Genomic DNA, 21,598 nt, shown 5'->3' with positions numbered 1-21,598 from the left:
ATGGATATAGGAACAATACACAAAAATTAATCATATTTCTGTATAGTAGCATAAATATGTGGAAGCAGGAATTAAAAACACACCATTTGCAATCACTTCAAAGAAACTCAAATGCTTCAGTATAAAGTTATCAAAACATATATAGGACTAGTATGCTGATAAAAGAAATAAAAAGAATTTAAATAAATATTCATGTATTTGATGGTTTGATGAAGTGAAGATATCAATTCTCCTCAACTGATCTGTAAGTTTAATGCAATTCCTATCAAAATTCCAGCAAGAATTTCTATAAACACAGCAAAATTATTCTAAAATTTATATGAAATGGTACAGATCCTTCACTAGCTAAAACAATCTTGGCAAAGGAGAGTAAAGTAGAAGGAATAACTGTACCCGATGTTTACACAGAAATCAAGATAATGCGATATTGGCAGAGAGACAGACACAAAGATCAATAAAACAAAATAGAGAATCCAGAAAAAGACAAATAAGTCTCAATTTTGACAAAGTACAAAAACAATCTGTAGGATAGTGTTTACAACAAATAGTGATGGAGCAACTAGACCCCTGTTGGCAATAAAAGAACCTCAATCTAAACTTCAGACCTTACACAAAAATTAACTTAAAACGAATCATGGACTTAAATGTAAAACATAAAACTATAAAAACTTTGAGAAAAGAACATAGGAGAAAATCTTCAGAATCTACAACTAGGCAAAGAAAATTTAGATGATACCAAAAACACAACCCATAAAAGAAAAAATTGATAAATTGGACCTCATCAAAATTAAAAACTTTTGCTCCGCAAAAGATCCAGTTAAGAGGATGAAAATAAACGACATACTGGTAGAGAATATTTGCAAACTATGTATCCAACAAAGGGCCAGTATTTAGAGTATATAATGAACTTTGAAAACTCTACAGTAAAAAGCAAACAACTGTCTAAGAACCATGAACAACATTAAGGATCTTATGGTAATGGAACTGTTCTGTATCTTGACTGCAGAGGTGAACACACAAAACTTTACATGTGATAAAATGGGGTAGACCTTGACACACACATTATTACACATCATTACAAGGAAAACTAGGAAATCTGAATAAGTTCAGTGGATTATATCAATATCAATATCCTGATTGTGATATATTACAGTTTTACAATTATTTAGGGAACTCATAAAACTCAGTAACAACAAAAAAATCTCATTTTAAAATGGGCAGAGGACTTGAATAGGCACTTTTCCAAAGACAACATACAAATGGCCAAAGCATACTTAAAACAAAGCTCAGTATCAGCCATCATCAGGAAAATGCAAATCAAAACCACAATGAGATATCATCACACCTGTCAGAATGGCTATTACCAAAAAGACAAGAAATAACAAGTGTTGGTGAGGATGTGAAGAAAAGGGTACCCTTATGCACTGCTAGTGGGAATGTAAATTGGTACAGCCACTATAGAAAACAGGATGGAGTTTCCTCAGAAAATTAAAAATAGAACTATCATATGATCCTGAAATTCCACTCCTGTGTATATAGTCAAAGGAAATGAAATCACAATCTTGAAGAGATATTTGCATCCCCATTTTTATCACATTTTCCACAATAGCCAAGAAATGAAAACAACCTAAACGAGTATCTATCAACAGATGAAGAAAATGTGATACATACATACACACACACACGCGCACACACACACACACACAAAGGAATATTATTTGGCCATTAAAAAAGATGGAAATCCTGCCATTTGTGACAATATAGACGGATCTTGAGGTCATTATGTTAAGTGAGATAAGTCAGACAGAGAAAGATAAATAATGCACAATCTCACTTATAGGTGGAATCTAAAGCAAACAAATTCATAGAACCAGAGAATACATTGTTGATTGCCAGAGGTGGGGATGAGGGTCAGCAAAATGGGTGAAGGTGGTCGAAAGGTACAAACTTCCAATTACTAAAAAAGGGGAAAAACTCTATTGCCATATCTAGACCAAGATGGCACCAATACCATTAGACTGAGAGGCCAGAGATACCTCTGTTTCTGCAATTAGTTAACCTGCCTCTCATATAGCATCACTCCATCCATAGAGGCAGTCTTGGAAAATGTCTGGCTCAGTTATAAGGAGTTCTAGAGTAAGATACAGAGAAATGAAAATGTGGTATGGCAGAAGACAACCTTGCTCAGGGTCCCATAGCTTTCTAGTTGGAGCACCATTGGACAGCCCACATTGTTGATAACTTGATGCATACTCTACCTGACCTATTTCTTTTAAAATTCTTACAACCACGGATTTCTTTTTTTTTTTAATAATAATTTTTTATTATGTTATGTTAGTCACCATACAGTATGGATTTCTAAATCCACTCTTTGTTTCTTTCATCTTGTTTTTCTTTGTGATGTAATGTATATGATTCATGACATGTCACATGTCAAAGACATGTGCTGTAGGTATTCAACAAAAATTAGTTGCATGATTTGAATTCAAGAATTTTTGGAAGTTGCCATGTGCAATACATACACCATATAGAAACTAAACCAAACCAAACTTAGTTTATTTTCTAATAAATAATAGAGTAGGTAGGCTATCAGCTCATTAACAAAGCAGTGAAAGGCAAAATTAAACAAAGGATATGAGATGATAAAATGACAGAGGGATGATCTCTAACCAAGGGGATCAGAAAAAAGTTTCATGAAGGAAAAGAAATTTAAACTGGACCTTAAATGATGGGTACGACTTTAGGAGGCAGAGGGGGTGACAGTGCTCCTGAAAGAAATGGGAAGAAACTTTCTTCTTTTTCCTGAATAAAAGAAAAAGTGAAGAGCCAGCCCTAGAAGTTCAGAAAACTCTTCTTGGAACGGGGTGTGTTTGAGGGGCATACACAATAGGCATAAAGACAAGAAAGACTGAAAAGTGTATTGAAGATTTGTTATCAAGCATTTATATCTAACTTGTCAAGGAGTTTGGACTTCATAAGATGAGAAGAATCATGAGATGTTTGGTCTAGAGAAATTAATCTCACAGTGTTGCATGGAGATGGTAGAACTAAAAGTGACTGAGATTTCCAGTATGAATGACAAAATGACGGGATGTATTTAGCAGAGGAAAAGGCAGGTTTGGGGCAAATGTGATTTTTGTATAAACTATCTGGATTATCTTTAATTGGCTAAAAATCAAGTTCTTTATATATAACTCTTACCAATCTTCACTTAGTCACTCAACAAGACAAGAACTCTTCCTGATGTTGTTGGTCATCTTGGGGCAGCAGCCACTAGCAGGATCTCCCTGGTAAAGTACTGACCACCTGTGACCACTCATGCCTCCTCCCATAGCCTGCTAGGTAGAATGCCTCCTCTTGCCACCAGTCCTAAGTATTCTTAGAAACATGGATGTGTGAACTGAGTTAAGGTATATAGGGCAGGAGGAATAGATTAACTAGTTACCACATCAGCATAGTAAGTTTTTCTAATTAATCTTTGATGAACCCATTGTCACCAGGAGGATCAGGACACTGGAAAATATAAGCTAAGTAAATGTTTAATTTAAGCAAAAGAAAGAAGCTTGATGAGCTTCCAGATTCTGACCAGATTTTGCTGGGTGGCAGGATCAAGTTTTATCTAAGTATTTTCCAAATGGTGGCCAGAGGTCCTGAGAACAAACATGCTTCAAAAGAACTCTATCCATGCAAGGCCTTTCAACTGGCTTTGACTTGAAGACAACCAAGGTTACTAAAGGTACTAAATTGGAGAAGATCCCATAAAAACGAATCTTTGGTGTCAATTTTATATTTATATTTTCTAAAAGAAATAGTGATGAGAATTAAGAAGAAAGCTAGCTTTCCATTTCCATAAAGCTTTTAGAAAACGCCTACAGAAGTCCTGCCAGTGAAGCAGCTCCTCATTGGGCTACATTTGCTCACAATGTGACTCATAGGAGGTCACCTGCAACAGGAGAGACTCCTTTCTACCCCGGGTTCAGAACCAAATAAATAAATAGCACACAACTTTGGAGAGACACACGTCAGAGCTAAACATGTAATTTGGAAAATTATATGTGGCTAATTGCCCGGAAAAGACCTCTTAGCTTTTCACAGAGATTCACTGGGAGATTTTGGAAGCCTCATCAGAAAGGCTTAGAACACTTCTCTTCCCAGGACAAGATGAGAAAAAATTATTCTGGGGAACATAAGAATGAGGTGGCACAGAGGTATTTATGTTTACCCAAGTGGCCACCAAAGGATAAAAAAGAAATGCTGCCATAAACCCCTAACTTAAATACTTCATCAACAGCTTATATGTCTCCCAAGGCCCTATCTTTTTCTAATCTTAGAGTCTCTCTCTCTCTCTCTCTCTCTCTCTCTCTCTATATATATATATATATATATATATATGTGTGTGTGTGTGTATATATATATATATGTGTGTGTGTGTGTATATATATATATATATATATATATATCATGGCAAAAGTCACTTACCAAACTTCAGATTATTCACAGATTTATACCTATGTACTATAAATGTAGCATTGTTTTGGCTGAGAAAATTACCTTCTTTAGATACCAATTGAGTTCTTATTATAAAATCAGAAATTATCCCTGAGGTTTTTTTAAAACTCCATCTTACCAAAAGGCATGAAAGTTTCCAGAGGCCCTCCTGTCAATTCAAGCTTCTTTACCTTAGGTCTGACCCCCTCAGTATCACATGGGGACACTTTTTTTTAGCTCAAAATCAATAATTTTTTGTCCTTCCCCCACCTTTTCTGGCATGTTCAGTTCAGTCAAAAGAAAAGGTACCTAACAACCCCCCCAAAAGAGATTTATGTAGCAAGACTGGATGAATACCGTTCTCTTTCTAGATTGCTTTCAAGAAAGTCAGGTTAAAAATAACTGAAAATTTACAAGGGCCTCTAAACTAACCTGAAAACCCAGCCTCAGCCAGGCACCCAACTCTGCTGGCTGCTCACCGGAGTCACTGTTCAGAATTCATTTGTCTTATTAGGGCGTCAGCAAAAAAAGATAGATAGATAGTTAGATAGATAGATAGACAGACAAAACAACTAGGCACAGCCACCTTCTTGATGAGAGGCCTTGGCAAAAACAAAACATAACAAAACTGTGAAAATAAAATTATGAAGAGAGTACATGTTAGCCCAAATCATCCTGTCCTGGGCGATTTTTTTGTCCCCCTCTACCTTGACAAAAATAAAGCAGAAGGAAGTGAATAAAATAATGGCATCTCTTGATTCCCTCAGAAGGACTCCACATCCTAGTTGTTGAGGTAGAAGCTGGAAAACATCTGTGTATTCAGAGCAGGTGGAGACTGATAGCTTCTGCCCCCAGATGCTTTTCACAGATGTGATCTGCTTTTATCCCCCCTGCAAAGCATCTCCTTGGTAAGCATGAGTCTGACAAAGCCTGTATTACAAATCCTGAATCAAAAACCCAAGTACCATCCAACATAACTTTCTGTAATGATGCAAATGTCTTGTAAACCTTGTGGCCCAATATGTCAGTCATTTGCAAAAGGTGACTATTAAACACTTAGAATGTGGCCAGTCTGTCTGAAAAATTCTTAATGTATTTAATTAACTGAAATTTAAATAGCCACATGTGGCTAGAGGCTACCACATGCAACACAGAGGACACCAGGAAGCTCTCCTTGATAGTGACAACTCCAAAGATATCAATGCCTATCAGCCCCATTTTATTTTTTTTTTTAAGATTTTATTTATTCATGTGACAGAGAGACAACCAGCAAGAGAGGGAACACAGCAGGGGAGTGGGAGAGGAAGAAGCAGGCCCCCAGTGGAGGAGCCCGATGTGGGACTCGATCCTGGAATGCCAGGATCGCGCCCTGAGCCGAAGGCAGACGCTTAACGTCTGCGCTACCCAGGTGCCCCCTATCAGCCCCATTTTAAACACCTTTGGATTAGCATGGAAGGGCTTTCCAGTAGTAAATGAAAAAGGAGTTAGAATTGCAGTACATTTTCTAAAAGAATGTAATCATAGTACTTCCATATATATATAACGGACATAAAGGTACCTAGTTTGCTAAAGGTCCAGTCCTGCACTTTTGATGATGGAAGCATTATTATTTGTAATTAGCCTTTTAAGCACCCCAAACTGGACCTGCCTTGCTTACTTTGCAGTTTCATTGTCTATCTGTAAATCTATAAATTGTATTTTATGGTACTTTTACCTTTTCATAATCCAGTTTCTTTTATACTACACACTTCTTCAAGTGAATACTCTGCCCCCTCATTTCCAAAAATCCACCCAGACAACTGCTTTCTTTGTCTACAACACCGAACAGCCATGATCTTCTTTCTTCATTAATTAAGCTAAGTTCCTAGTGGTATATAGTATTGTTGGTGACTTGCTTTTTCATGTTTTTGCTTCCTGAACTTGTAGCAACTTCCTTGATTCCAATGTTGAAAAACTTTCTTTACCTCTATCTTATACCTGTTGTTGACACATGTAAGAGCAACTTCACCAGATGATCTAGAACAAAGGGTCTCAAACTTTAAGACACATAGGAATCATCACCTGGAAGGCTTGTTAAACACAAATCCTAACTCCAGAGTTTCCAATTCAGTAGGTCTGGGTGGAGTCAGAGAATCTGCATTTCTAACAAGTTCCCAGGTGCTGAGGATGCAGCTTGTTGGGGGACCACACTTTGAGAACCCCTAACCTAGACTTTAAGAACTCTTCTTGGTTTCTTGGATTTTTCACCCACCTACCTGAACCCCATGGTTGTTCATTTCGGTGTAGACTCCAGCAATGCCCTTTATAAAATTTGGTGTGTCTATGAATCAGCTGAGATACTATTCAAATGAAGAGTTGGAATCAGTGGGTCTGGCCACCTACCTGAACTCCATGGTTGGTCATTCCAGTGTAGATCCCAGCAATGACCTTTATAAAATCTGGTATGCCTATGAATGTTGGGATACTGTTCAAATGAAGAGCTGGAATCAGTGGGTCTGGAGTAGAGCCTCAGAATCTGCATTTTAACAAGCATTCTAGGTGATGCTCACCCTCCACTCTGAGTAACACCACCCTAGAATTCTTTACCTTAACTTTTCCCCTTACTCATTTTCAACCCTGTGGCATTCTGAGAAACAAGTTTCCTAAAATCTGCTAAGGAACTGGCCTCTTCACACTCACTGTTGCCTACGAGTCCTGCTAGTTAGCACTGGAGCTACCATTCCCCAATCCCATGCTCAAGGCAGACATCGCTGATTCATCATGGCAATTCTGAACATGAGTCTGAATGGAGCCTCAACAACCTTCTCAGAACAGTTGGCACCAGGCAGCCATTAACAAATCCCAGTAGACTCAGAGCAAACTGACTGTCTCTCTTTGTTCAAATAAATCTCCCAAAAAGGTTATACTAAACTTCACTAGGGATTAAACTTTTCCTATCTTTTAATGTCAATAGATAATCGAGCTTTTTTTTTAAGATTTTATTTATTTATTTGACAGAGAGAGAGAGAGAGAGCGTGAGTAGAAGCAGGGGGGTGGCAAGAGGGAGAGGGAGAAGCATGCTCCCCACTGAGCAAGGAGCCAGATGCCAGGCTCAATCCTAGGACCCTGGGATCATGACCTGAGCTGAAGGCAGATTGCTTAACCAACTGAGTCACCCAGGCACCCCAATAATCAAGCTTCCTGTATACCTGAGAATATTAGTTTGCATGGCTACTTAGTTCCTTCTTCCAAATAACCTTGTGAATGTTGATAAATCCATTTCTTCCTCTAGTTTTCAACCATATCTCTAATTATTTCTTGTCTTGGTAGAAGTCATATTCTGCCTTATTAATATCAGATTTTTTTTACCTTCTAAGATAATGTATACCCTACTTAACATCTGTAATATTTTCTTTTTGATTTCTCCCTTACCTAAAATAAGCTCATGTCTCGCTCAAAAACAAGGACTCTTGATGCTGCTATTACATTAAAATGCCTGTCTTGTTTCTCTCTTTGCTTTGACTAACTCCCTCAAAATGGAGTCTATATTCATGGCTTCCATTCAAAGCGGCCATTCATTCCTTAACCTCCAGAAACTGGTTTCCTTTCCCACCACTCTAGCAATGATGTCTCACAGGTGTTTATCCAGGGAATTCAATGACTTTTTCAGTTTTCAATGCAGTAACTGCTATAGATTAAATGCTTTGAAATAAAAGGTTTTACTTTCCACTGGCTTCTGGCCTAGTCCTTGTTTAGATCTTTGGCTTTACTCTACCACTTGCTATCTAGAACCCAAAGAGGAGTTTCTCTAGTACCCTATAGCTTTCTCTCTCCAGCCTTCCTCAAATATCTCATCAAGTTTCATTGCTTCAGCAAACACTTCTCTTGTGGGTGATGACACCCAAATCTATTTTCCTTTTAAGGTTCAGTCCTACTTTCCCAAAATCCTACTAGGCATCTCCACTAGGACCTTCTCAACAGGTTTAAAGCTGATCTCATCTTTTCCTCACCTAAGTCAGTTTCCTCTTTGGGTTTCTTATTTTGCTCTTCAAGTTACCTAGGCTCAGGGTCCTAGAATTGGCCTGGACCTGCCCACGTTACTCTGTACACCCAATAAGTTCTCGGGGCCTATAAATACTTCCTTCAAAATGTTTCTCTAAACATTCCATTCCTTTTTATCACTGCCAATTCCAACCCAGTCTTATTACTTAATCTTCTAAGCATAGAAGATTTTTCAATTCTCTCCATGTCAATTACTCCAAGAAGCTACTGTAATGGAATTTCCCAAAACCCTTCTTCCTTTTTATGTCACCCTCATGTTCCCAAAGCCTTCATCATACCATTTCCTACAGCAAAAAATAATCTATAATCCTATTCAAGAGATTCTGTAATCACAACCATTCAATCTATCCAAACTTACCTCCTTCTGCCCACTCCATGAACTCCTCATCCATGCTGGTCCACTTTTTCTCAAAATATTCCATCCTTGTGTACAAAGAGCCACCTCACCCCACTCCTACATGCTACCAGTGTCCTATGCCCTACCCTCCTCCATTGTCCAACCCAAAATACAACTTCTGGGTGGACCTCCCTGACTATTTTTGCCCTAATATGCTTTGCATACCTGAAGTCTTATTTGAACAACATACACTCAGCTTTCCTGTTCTGCATTGCTATTTACCTTTTCCTATAAATCCTATATCCCTGCACAGATTCAAAGCTCCCTGTAAAAGGAGCTCTATCTTACATCTGCTAGAACGGCAGCCAATCATAGATCAGCAATGTCACCAGACGCCTGAGTTTAAAAGTAAAGATTTTATCCTAAATTTGTCCATTTTATGGATCAGCATTAGAATTTCTATGCAGTATGAACTTAGCATTGCCCTCAGGGTGATAATTTTATACAGTGCTCTACAAAAGATATACACACCAGAGCAGGTAATGTTTCCTCTAATAATGAGGCTTCCACACAGTCAAAGGCTGTATTTTAACTAAATCTTGTTTCATATTCTAGCTAATAAATGCTCCTAAATATTTTCAAGCTTCCCCACCGTCGCTAAGGCTTAGAGAGGCTATTTGTCATACTTGCAAAGGCTTCAAATGAGGCATGATTTCCAGAAGAAAGCAGCTGTGTAAAATTGGCCTACAAACAGAAAGACGGCATGGCTGTGGGACACCTAGCTTGCTGTCAACAACCAAAACCTTCACTGGCACTGGTAAATGTTTTATTGGTTTAATATTAAATTAACTGCCCCTGCATACGGAGTGCATTATATTTAATGGCATTCTGGTATTTGGAACTGCAGTTTGCTCTTATGCACCTGTAAAATTAGTATTTCATAATATTCTACGAAGTTCGTAAGGCTTCATTTGTTTTATATGCAGTTTTCAAAAGCTTGACATAGGCAGTGGAACTCGGGCTTGGAGAAAATCTGATGGGCAAACTGTTACTACTAAAGAGGGACTCTTTTTTTTTTTTTTTCCCTATCTACAACACACACTATTTGAAACCAAGATTATAAGGTTTTTGTTTATCTTGAGTCATCGGTGAACGATTAATGCACTTTGGTTGCCCTTCGCTTTGCTCAGGAAAAGTCTATCTGGGGAGATGAGTAATTGCAGGTTTACTAAGATCAAACCCAACGACGATTCTTCAGGCTGCTCCTGTTTAAATACCTTAACTGTTACTAAACCTTGGGTAGGGAGTCATTTCTGGTTTTGCCCAGACGTTTTAAGCCTACAATTAGAGAGGATTATTTACAAATAGTATTCATTTAGGGACAAAATTTCCCTGATTATAAAACAGTTAAAAAAAAAAAAAAAACCCTGAAAACAATGAAGCTTAGATTCTGTGCTTCTCTTATTAAAAGTTATTATATGGCTAACCCAGAACTCACCTTTCACATTAATTCACCTAATTTACAGAAAACATTGTCATCCACTGATTCTGTTTTTGGCACTGAGAGCAGTTTGAACTAAGGTACACACACAGACACACAAACAGTCTTAATAAACACGATTGCCATTGTGGCCGTGCAGACTTTATTTTTACAGAACTCACTTTCTGAGGTAAATTGCCTAGAGCTTGACCTCATTCAAAGATGCCCATTCAAACCTGGATCTTCATTTACGTACAAGCATTTGTTTGAATGCCTGTTTTCAATTCTTTTGAGTACATAATCTAAATAAATCTATAGAGACAGAAAACAGATTGGTGGTTGCCAGGTGCTGGGGGCAAAGAATGAGTGACTGCTTAATGGGAATGAGGTTTCCTTTCAGGGTGATGAAAATGTTTTGGAACTAGATAGAGGTGATAGATGTACAACACTGTGAATGTACTAAATAAATGCCACTGAATTACACATTTTATGTATAATGGTTAATTTTATGTATGTAAATATCACTTCTATTAAAAAAAGAAAAAATAAATCTTCTTCATGGGCTTATTGAACATATGGCTTGCAAACCCCACTCAGGTCAGGTCTTTAAGTGGTACTGAGCTGCCCTAAAAATGAACCCCAGAGCCTATCTTCTGAAAGAAACACAGGATTTCTAACAATTTCTTACATTTTATTATATAATCAAAATTGCCTACTTCTATTTAGACCTCTTGCATCCATCTCTATTAACAGAACTATGTAAAGATTCAATGACCATCCATCTCCCTTCTTGAAGATCTTTCCACCAGTCTCTGTCTCCTCACAGTGCGTGGCCTTTCTTCATTTCCTTTCATTTCCTGAGCACACCTAAGGAGCTGGTGTCCCTCAGGGACTCTGCATTAGCCCTCTTCCCTTCCCTGCAGGATCTCAAAGGACTTCTTTGCCCCTGCCTGGCGGCTAAGGCCTCTCAAATTTGGACCTGCCGCCCCTCCTGGTTACAGATCTGTGTGGCACTAACTACCTGCATGTCCAGAAAATTCTCATTTCCCAAATGGAGCCCACTGTAAAAACAGCTGACTTTCATATAGTTTTCAAAAAAAAATTGTTTAGAAAATGTTCTCATAGACATTATCTCTTTGAATCTTCACAACATCCTTGTGGGATAAGTAATAATGTGTCCCCACACTGCAGCTAAAGAAGCTGAGGCTCATAAAGGTGAAGGGCTCGAGGTCATTAAGTTGATAAATTGCAAACATGCCTACTATTCAACCTCCCAGTTCCTTACTCATTCCAGTGTATGACAAGGATGCCTTTATATCTCTTCAAAAATGGTTCCCTCTCCTACATCTGCTATCTGCCTTGGCAACATCACCTTCTCTCCACTCAGGCTTAGGAGACGGAGTCTTCCAAGTCATTCTTGACCTTCTTCTACTTCACTGCCAACATCTAACCAAAGTCTCTTCTATGTTGTCTATTCTACATCCATGGCCACCACTCATCCCCTCTTGTATCTTGCCAGACTACTTCAAAATTCTCTTAATTGACCTCCTAGCACCCAGTTCTATCTCTACAGGGCCCTCTTATTGTATCCCATCATTCATCCCTACCTCAGACAGCCTTGGTTCATCAGTGCTACCTATCTGACCACATCAAAGGTTTTAGCATGGCATTCAAGGCCTCTTCACATCTTTTCACTTTCCAGGCCTACCTATCATAATTCCTCACCATGTCTTTAATTCAGGGATACCTGAATTCAGAATTACCTTCTACTGCATGAAGGCACTGCATTTCACTCTCCTGTGCCTTTACTTGTGCTGTTTCTTCTTCTTGAATGTCCTTCTTATTTATTTTCTAATCAATGAAATCCTTCAAAATTCAATTTGAACCTCACTACCTTTGTGAAATATTTCCTGAGTCCTCCTACCTGGTCCAGGGAGAATGAGTCAATCCTTATCTGATGTTTAATACAAAGCACTTTGTGTATCATGTATATCAGTTTCCTAGGGCTGCTATAACGAATTAACACAACCTTTGTTGCTTAAAACAACAGAAATTTATTCACTTGCAGTTCTGGAGGCCAGAAATACAAAATCAAGGTGTCTGCAGAGCTACACTCTCCCTGGGAGTTTCAGTGGAGAATCCGTTCTTTGCCTCTTCCAGTGGCTGATGGTTGCCAGCATTCCTTGGCTTGTGGCTGCATCTCTCTTTGCTATCTCCACACTGCATGTCTAAAACTGACTTTATTGCCCCCTAACATGTGAAGGACAGGTTTGCTGGGTATACTAGTATGGTATGAAAATCATTTTCACTCACAAATTTAAAGGCCTCTTGCATTGCATTCTAAGTTCCATTATCGCTATCTGGTCCCATTCTTATGCCTAATTACTTTATATGATCTCATTTTTTTTCACCACCCGAAGTTTTCACCATTTTTTTCTCTTTATCTCTGGTTTCTTAAAATATCATGATGGTGTTGCCTTGGTATAAGTTTTTTTGGTATTCATTACATTGAATACTTTGTAGGATAGTTCGTCCTTAGTTCTAAGAAATAGTCTTATATTATTTGGTGAATAACATCCTATTTTTTCTGTTCTCATTTTCTCAAATGCCTATTAGTTAGATGTTCAATGATCTGGAATAATCTGATAACATTCTTGTAACTTCTGTGCTTTCAACCATCTCCTTGTCTTTTTATTTCTATATTCTGGATATTTTCCTCAGATTTATCTTCCAACAGTTCTACTGAATTCTAAAAATTTCAGTTATCCTATTTTTAATTTCCACAAGCTCTTATTCTTTCTTGGTCTATTCCATTTTCAGCAATAAAGATGCAAATGATTACACTATCTCCATATATCTTTTTGATATGATTAATAATAACTTCTTCAAGTTTTCCTTTCTTATCTGTATTTGCCTTTTCTTCCTCTGATTTCTTTCTTCCTGTTTGTTTTGGTCTTTATCTTTTCTGTAACAGGATTTCCTCTAATGGCTGACTTTGCTTGGTTATCCATTTACATTTTAGAGCAAAACACTAAATATGTAAATAGAAGCTTTACGTGTATTGGTAGGGTTTCTATAGGCCAAATATATGGCAAGCCAAATATAATTATTGCTGGCCTTCTTTCTGGGGATTGTTTTGGCTCTCTACAAAGAGAATTTCCAATGTTCTGTCTACAGAATCTTCAATGTTCTGTCTAGGGAGAGGCATATCTAAGGCCAGAGTAGAGGCAGGAAGGTCGTTTCTCACCTTTTGGTTTATAGACTTCTACTTATGATCAGTGTAACACCCCAAGCTCATTCTCCTCTGGGCCCTTCTCCCTAATCTCTGAGATTTCTCTGATTCAATTTCTCTCAAGAATAAATTTCTCCCGGCTCTTGCAAGCATATGAAGTTGGGAGAATTTTGTCTTTTTACTACACCAGTGGGAGTGAGGACCAAGAAGTTGACTGTTCCTTTTCCTTTAACTTATTTTCAAATAAATCTATTTTCAGCTCCACAGTTCATCACTACCCTCTTCATTCCTGCCAATTACTTAGCCATTTTCTTATTTACAAACAAATTGGATTGGGTGGCATCTATTTCCATACCACCATCTCCCAGCCCTGGCCCCAAAGTTATTTTGGTCTAACTTTCTAAGTCATTTCTACTTACTTCATACACTTACTATCTACTGCATACAAACACTTGTTATTTTCTCTGCCTACTACTACATATTTAGTGGTCTAGAATCTCCCAGTTTATTCAAAGATTGCATTTCTTACTCTCTATTCTTTTTTTTTTTTTTTTTTCGTTTTGAGAACCTCTAGAGAGGAAGATACCAGATAATGCTTTATTTATTCCATAATTTGGAAATAAAAGCCCTCATCTATTCAGCACCACACCCTTTCTCTCTGATATTTTAAGCTATACTCTCTATTTTCTTTCTTCTAAAAAGACAGCCTTTCCCATTACCATCCCCAAACTTTTAGAGGCCCAGTCTCTTTCTCAAAATCCCCTCTTTGACCTGTATTTCTCATATTGAAATAGTATTCAGTTCCCTATTTCCTCAAATAGGATTAAACTGCATTTTTTCTATCTGCTCCTAACTGCCTCTTATCTCTCCCCTACTTTTAAAATTGTGTCTTTTCCTTTAAGGATAAATAATTTTCAATACAACATTCAAAATAGATTAATTAAACACTACTCACAACAAATTACTCAAAGGAAGGGAGGGAAAAAAGAGATTACTATATGTCCAGGCCTAACAGTCACTCATTAAATATTAAACTGATCCCCACAAATTTTTCCGGTGTTTTAAACTTTAAGAAATGCCTAATGGAGCATCACAGTATGGATGCTCAATGAATTGTAACAAACCAAGCAGGACTCAACTGGTCTGAGTACAAGTTTCTGGGATAAATTTAACAATAAAAATAGACTTCATTTCCATCCATCACAATTATGCATTTTATCCATTGCTTTAGAAACCATACAAGGGAAATTATAAGTTCCATAGTGTCAGTAATCCAAAAAAAAAATCAATTAAAATATATTCCATGTTATTAAATAGTTCTGACAGTTGCTTTCATTACTTCACAGATTTAAAATTACCCTCAGAATACCACTGTGATCATTTTATTTTTTGAATGGACAAATTGAGGCATGAAATAATAAAGTATGTTTTTTAAAAATATATTTGAGAAAAAAAAAAAACAGGAGAATTAAGAATAATCTGGGCTTGGCTTAACCTCTTGTTTACCAGCCACATGAACTTCCATATAAGCGATTCTTCATGGCATCGTTGAGCTTAAAACTCCAAGATATTTTTGCATTAAGTCAGATACTTAAATGTAAAAACTGTCTATTTCCTGACATCTATAATGCCCACTTCATAACATTAAATGTATTTTAAGTAATCACTTAATTGAAAAAATGTCTGATAGTTCAAAATGTTGTGTTCACACTCTTTGAAATTATTATATTGCTGGGGCCGATATAATTAAATTTGATTACACATTAAAACAAAGACCTGGTCGTGTATTTTACTTTAATTGTGTGTCTATTTTAAACAACACTTACAATGATTCAAATCCAAAGAATAATTTGTTGAATGTAAGACTACACCACGAACTTCATAGCTGGATGAAAATTATTGGATTCAAAATCATTCAATTGCTTGCACGAGCCAGAATTTGGATCAGATTTTTGGAAAATGTGGTCTACTATTAAAGCTCTGAATTGAAACTTAGTAAAGAAGTTACAGAGAACTAAAAATTCAATGTGAAGAAGAGAGGAAGAATAATATTTTCTAATTATAAAGGAGTCGTGTTATAATGGAAATGATTATTCCTTCAGTATGGGTAGTTCCTGATTGTACCATAAACCATCTCTCTCTAAACCTAACAGCCACACAGTAATGCTTATCACAGCATGCTGCCAGAAGCATGGAACAACCCTGATGCCTCAGAAAGATTCTTACACAGAAGATGGGGAAGACCAGTCACACAGCTGTCATGCCTGCCTGTTCCAGCCTGAGACTCAAAGACTACAACCTGTTTTACTCAGCCCTTCTCTGGTCTAAAGCCAAAAAGACTCCATGGCCCTCTTGGTATGCCAGGAGTCCCTTCCCCTGCCAATGGGCACAACCTGGAATTGTCCCTGGTGCAGCCTTTTCCCTGCTCTCACACTTTGGTGGGGTGGAGATGGTCTCTACTCTGGTTCTGGATTCCCCTCTGGAACTCTATGAGGGCACTGATTATTCTGTCTAGCTCCCTTCTGCCCCAGTTCCTTAGAGGTGAGGTCCCACTCCCTGCACTAGCTGAGGTCCTCTTTTGGATAAGGCCTTTTTCTTGACAGATTTCTTAGACAGTCAGCAGAGGTCCCCTTTCAGCCTGAATGGATTCTTCTGAACCACTTGCTTCATCACAATACTATCACCTGTGACATGATAGATTATAAAAGCTTACACACAGCACTTCTCTAGGCCATACTCCCTACCACAGCCAGAATAGTCTCTGCCTCTCATCTGCTAAAACTTCCTCAGAGGGGCCCCCATTCCTCTCAGGATAAATCCTAATCCCTTAACTGCTTTTATAATTTTACTTCCTGTCTTGCTCCAACCCAATATCTATGCTCAACCCCTGTTGGGCTATTTATAGATTCCTGAACACAAGTTCCTCCTATTCTCTGGCCTATGGAATTACCACAACTGTAGAGACTTGAGTCTAAAGCACCCTTTGCCCTGGATCTAGGCTGGTTTTTCTAAAAATCACTTTCCCTAATACTAATTCATCTATAAATTAACACCTCTTAGACATTTAAAATTTTTTAAATACATTCTCTTCTTTTTAAGCCATATTTTGACTTTAAGAATTTTCTTGCCCAACTTATCTCATTTCTATTTTTTTTTTTTTAATTGCAGGATTTGGAGCACCTGGTGGCTCAGTCAGTTAAGCACTGACTCTTGGTTTTGGCTTGGGTCATGATCTCAAGGTCATAGGATCAAGCCCCACATAGGGCTCTGTGCTCTGCAAGGAGTCTGCTTGAGATTCTCATGCTCTCTCTCTTTCTCTCTCTCAAATAAATAAATAAGTAAAATTTTTTTTGATTGCAGGATTTTATGAAAAATTAGATTTAAAAAAATTTTTGCAGTGTCTCTAATTGTGTTGTATTTACTTTTGAAAAACTTAAGAACATTCAACACAAAGAATTTTTCATTTTTTCATTATTTTATTTTTTATTATTTATTTTAGAGAGAGAGAAAAAAAAAAACATGAGCAGGATGGGTAGAGGGAGAGAAAATATCAAGCAGATTCTGCATTGAGCACAGAGCCTGATGTAGGGCTCCATCTCATGACCCAGAGCCAAAATGAAGAGTTGAACGCTTAACCAACTGCACCATCCAGGCACCCCTTAAAGAACCTTTTAAACTAGCAATTCACACTTCTTGGCAGTATACAAAGCAAGAATCAAGATAACTTACTGTCTTTTATATTATTTAGGCTTTGTCACTTAAGTCAGATAGTCAATATTTGACCAATATTTTAGTTGATAATATTCTAGGATGAAACCAAGGAAATGCCTAAGAAAGTCATGGGAACAACCCTAAAAAAAAGAAATAAAGAGAGTGAGTGAGAAATTATTTAACCTATTATGCAACTGTATAAATGCACTAAATATCAAATTTCAAAGAAATCATATTTAGATGAATTGACTACCATTCAAGAATGCTTTTTTGTGTATACTATATTTTGATTTTCACTATAGCGCCATGAGATAGGTCTCATTATTTTCACTACAGAGAAGAGGAAACTAAAATTCAGACACATTAAATGAAATGTGTCACACAACTACAATGAATGGAGGCAGGATTTGAACCAATATCTTTCAAGAACTTCACTGCTCTTTTCACTGTGCAGTCCATGAATCTTGACATCTGAATGATGTTATAAGTCCATGAATCCAAATGACAGAGCTGAAAATGTCACCACTGATGTCTGCTTCATTTTTTCACAGTTGGATACCTCAAAAGGAAAACAGATTTGAGAGCCTTCTATAGCCATGAGGGAACTGCATCAGGAAAACTACAGTACTGTGTAACAAGCTACCCCAAAGCTCAGTAGCTTAAAGGAACAATAATTTATCATAGCTCACACATGACTGTAGGTCAGCTGGGGCTTGGCTAATCTAGGCTGGGCTCAACTGGGGCAGAAGTGCTTTTAGCCTGCAGTATCTGAGGATATTCCGCTTTACAGGACAGGTCAGCTGAGGCAATTCAGCTGCAGGGTGAAAGTCCAGCTTGCTCAAATTTTTTTCCTGTTTTATTCTGCAGCTCAGGCTACAGGGGCAGCTATGACTTGGATGTGCTTCTCACGACAATGACGGAGACATAAGAAGGCAAGTAAAAACTTGTGAGCCTTAAGGCCAAGGCTAGAAATGCCACGCTGCTACTTCCACCTACATGACATTGGACAAAGACAGGGCTGAGTCCCAAATCAAAGGGAAAAGTGTACTATGGGTCAAAGAGACAATCACAAGGTGAAGAAGGAGAGGTGAAGAAATAGAGCCAGCAATTCATTCTTCTTTCTAAAATGTTTTCTAAGTGTTCTCTGATTTGAAAATCTGAGATCAGGTACATTGCTGGGACAGTAAAATAAATTCACCTTTCTTCCATTTATCCTTCTGTTTATCCATCCTTCTGATAAACCTTGAAAGCCTACTAGGCAAAACAATACTATAGGCACTGGAAATGCAAAATTAATTTAAAAAAATGTTCTCTTTCAGGTAAGACAGAAATATAAACAATATCTTCATAGTATATGAGAACTTTCACACAATAAAGGGAGAGTAAATTGGAATAACTTTCCTGGATGTTAGTTTGAAAGAAATATAAATAATATCTTCATAGTATATGAGAACTTTCATACAATAAAGGGAGAGTAAATTGGAATAACTTTCTTGGATGTCACTTTGAAATATAAATCACAATGCTTTAAAAAAAAGACTTAACATTTGATATAAATTTTCACTTCACATTCAGTTAACAAAATAACTGAATAAATATACCCAGGTGTACATACAAGGATATTGAACAAATACTGCTTAAAAGAGCAAATATCAGGGTGCCTGGCTGGATCATCAGAACTCTTGATCTCAAGATTGTGTGTTCTAATCCCACGTTGGGTGCAGAGATTACTTAACAATAAAATATTTTTTAAAAATGTAAAGAAGAGAGCAAATAACTGAAAACAGCTTAAATTCAATAGTATCAGATGGATTTCTCGAAGGAAATACACCAACTATTATAAATAGCTATCTCCAGTAGGTATGATTATGAGTGATATTTCTTTCTTTTTCGATTTGGCTTCTATTTTGTCTACAATGGACAGGGACTACTTATATAAAACAAATTTTAAAATATGACTAAAGAAACAGAACTTGGATTATAGTTTGATTAGAACTAAAATGTAAAAGTTAAGGTTGCCAATAACACATAAACAAATAATTAAAATACAATGTAATTTGTTTCTTGATAGTTTGCTATATACCAAATACAAAGAAACTAACTGTCTGGGATGAGCCAGTCCTACAGAAACCTTACAGAGGAGATTCTATTAGAGCTAAACCTGGAAGAATGTGTGGGAGCTTGCCAGGAGAAGAAAGGGCAGTGAAACTGTGTGTCTTCATGGTAGAAGGGAATTTTTTGTAGAAATAACGATCAGTTAAGGGTATAGAAAAGAATTCCCATCATTATTCAAAAACCTTTAGTGTGGGGTGCCAGGGTGGCTCAGTCATAAGTGTCTGCCTTTGGCTCAGGTCATGATCCCAGGGTCCTGGGATTGAGCCCCGCATCGGTCTCCCCGCTGAGCGGGAAGCCTGCTTCTCCCTCTGCCCCTGCTTGTGTTCCCTCTCTTGCTGTCTCTCTCTGTCAAATAAATAAATAAAATCTTAAAAAAAAAAAAAAGGACCTGGCATAGACTTATTTATAGTAATAAATCAATACCACACACCTCAGTGGCAGTTACACTTAAAAAAAAAAAAAAAAAAAAAAAAAAAAAGAAAAAAAAAAAACCTTTAGTGAGACTGAGGGACCAGGGAAGATTTGAACTATTTATGAAATTCTTATTACCAAAATCTTTATCAGAATCAATGCATTTTAATATAGGAAGTACCAGTGAAGCAAAAATAGCATATTTTACTAAGTAGATGTGGAACATCTTAGATTTATGCTATTAAGGAAAGAGTTGCAAATCAAGTGTTCACTTCCTTGTGGTCCTTAATTAAATGTTTGATTCAGCATTGAAAATGTTAGGTAGCTACTGAAAAGACTGTTGATTTGAATAACGTTTTATATTTGAAAATGACAGATCTCTCATAATCAAGACATTTCTTCTTGGGAAAGGCAGGATAGAGTTTTTCAAAACCATTGGGAGGATATGGTCCATTTACTGATTTCCATTTCTGGACTTGATTTATAACCATATGATTTCATCAAATTCAAGCCTGAGAGAATTTCTGCCAGGCAGATATTTTAGACCAGATTGCCGGATATCATCAAATTTCAGGATTGTTATATTTTCCAGCAACTATCCTATTCATCCACACTTTGCAAGTACTCACTAGTTTTTTCTTTCTTTCCCTAGAGCTTTTATAGGTGATTATTTTCTTCTGTTAATATACACTTGAACTGTTTAGACATCTAGTTTTTCATAAACTCAAGCACATTTTACTTCTTTCCTCAATCAATAACATTAATGGAAAGAATATGATCTCAAAGGCAAAGTTGAAATTGTGCTATAAAAATTTTGACACAAATCCTTTTAATTCTAGACCATTTATATTTGATTTGTCTCATTATTTTGTGTACATATCTTATCTCTCCTTGCAAAAGACTGTCATTTCCTTCAATGTAGCAACTGGAGCACATAATTATTTTGTATTTTTGTCCCATTCCCTACCCCCACTCACAGACATATATAGCACTAAGCTATGCCATTTGGTGAAGTTGATGAATTTTGAGAAACTCGGGTATACTCTATTCTTTCTGCTCTCCTAAAATGTTTGTCTACGTATTTTGCGTTTTCAACTTTTTAAAAATCTTTTTATCATTTTATTTTTCCCATCATGATAGGTGTACTCTTTAATCTCCTCCCCTATTCAGCCATCCCCCCTCCCACCTCTCTTCAGGTAATCATCAGTTTGTTCTCCATCGTTAAGAGTCTGTTTCTTGGGGGTGCCTTCGGCTCAGGGCGTGATCCCGGCGTTCCGGGATCGAGTCCCACATCAGGCTCCTCCGCTGGGAGCCTGCTTCTCCCACTCCCACTCCCCCTGCTGTGTTCCCTCTCTCGCTGGCTGTCTCTCTGTCAAATAAAATCTTAAAAAAGAAAGAAAGAAAGAAAGAAAGAAAGAAAGAAAGAAAGAAAGAAAGAAAGAAAGAAAGAAAGAAAGAAAGAAAGAGTCTGTTTCTTGGTTTGTCTCTTTTTTTTTTCCTTTGCTTGTTATTTCTTAAATTCCACATATGAATGAGATCATATGGTATTTGTCCTTCTCTAACATATTTCTCTTAGCATTATAGTGTCTAGCTCCATCCAAGTCATTACAAATGGCAAGATTTCGCTCTTTTTTATGTCTGAGTAATATTCCATCACATAAATACGGTATCTATACTTCTTTTGTATCCTCTTCTGTATCCATTCATCTATATATGGACAACTGGGCTACTTCCAGAGTTTGGCTATTATAAATAATGTTGCGATAAACATAGGGTGCATGTC

Source organism: Ursus arctos, unplaced genomic scaffold (assembly GCF_023065955.2).
Source record: "Ursus arctos isolate Adak ecotype North America unplaced genomic scaffold, UrsArc2.0 scaffold_16, whole genome shotgun sequence".
Lineage (NCBI taxonomy): Eukaryota > Metazoa > Chordata > Mammalia > Carnivora > Ursidae > Ursus > Ursus arctos.
This window is presented reverse-complemented; position numbering follows the sequence as displayed.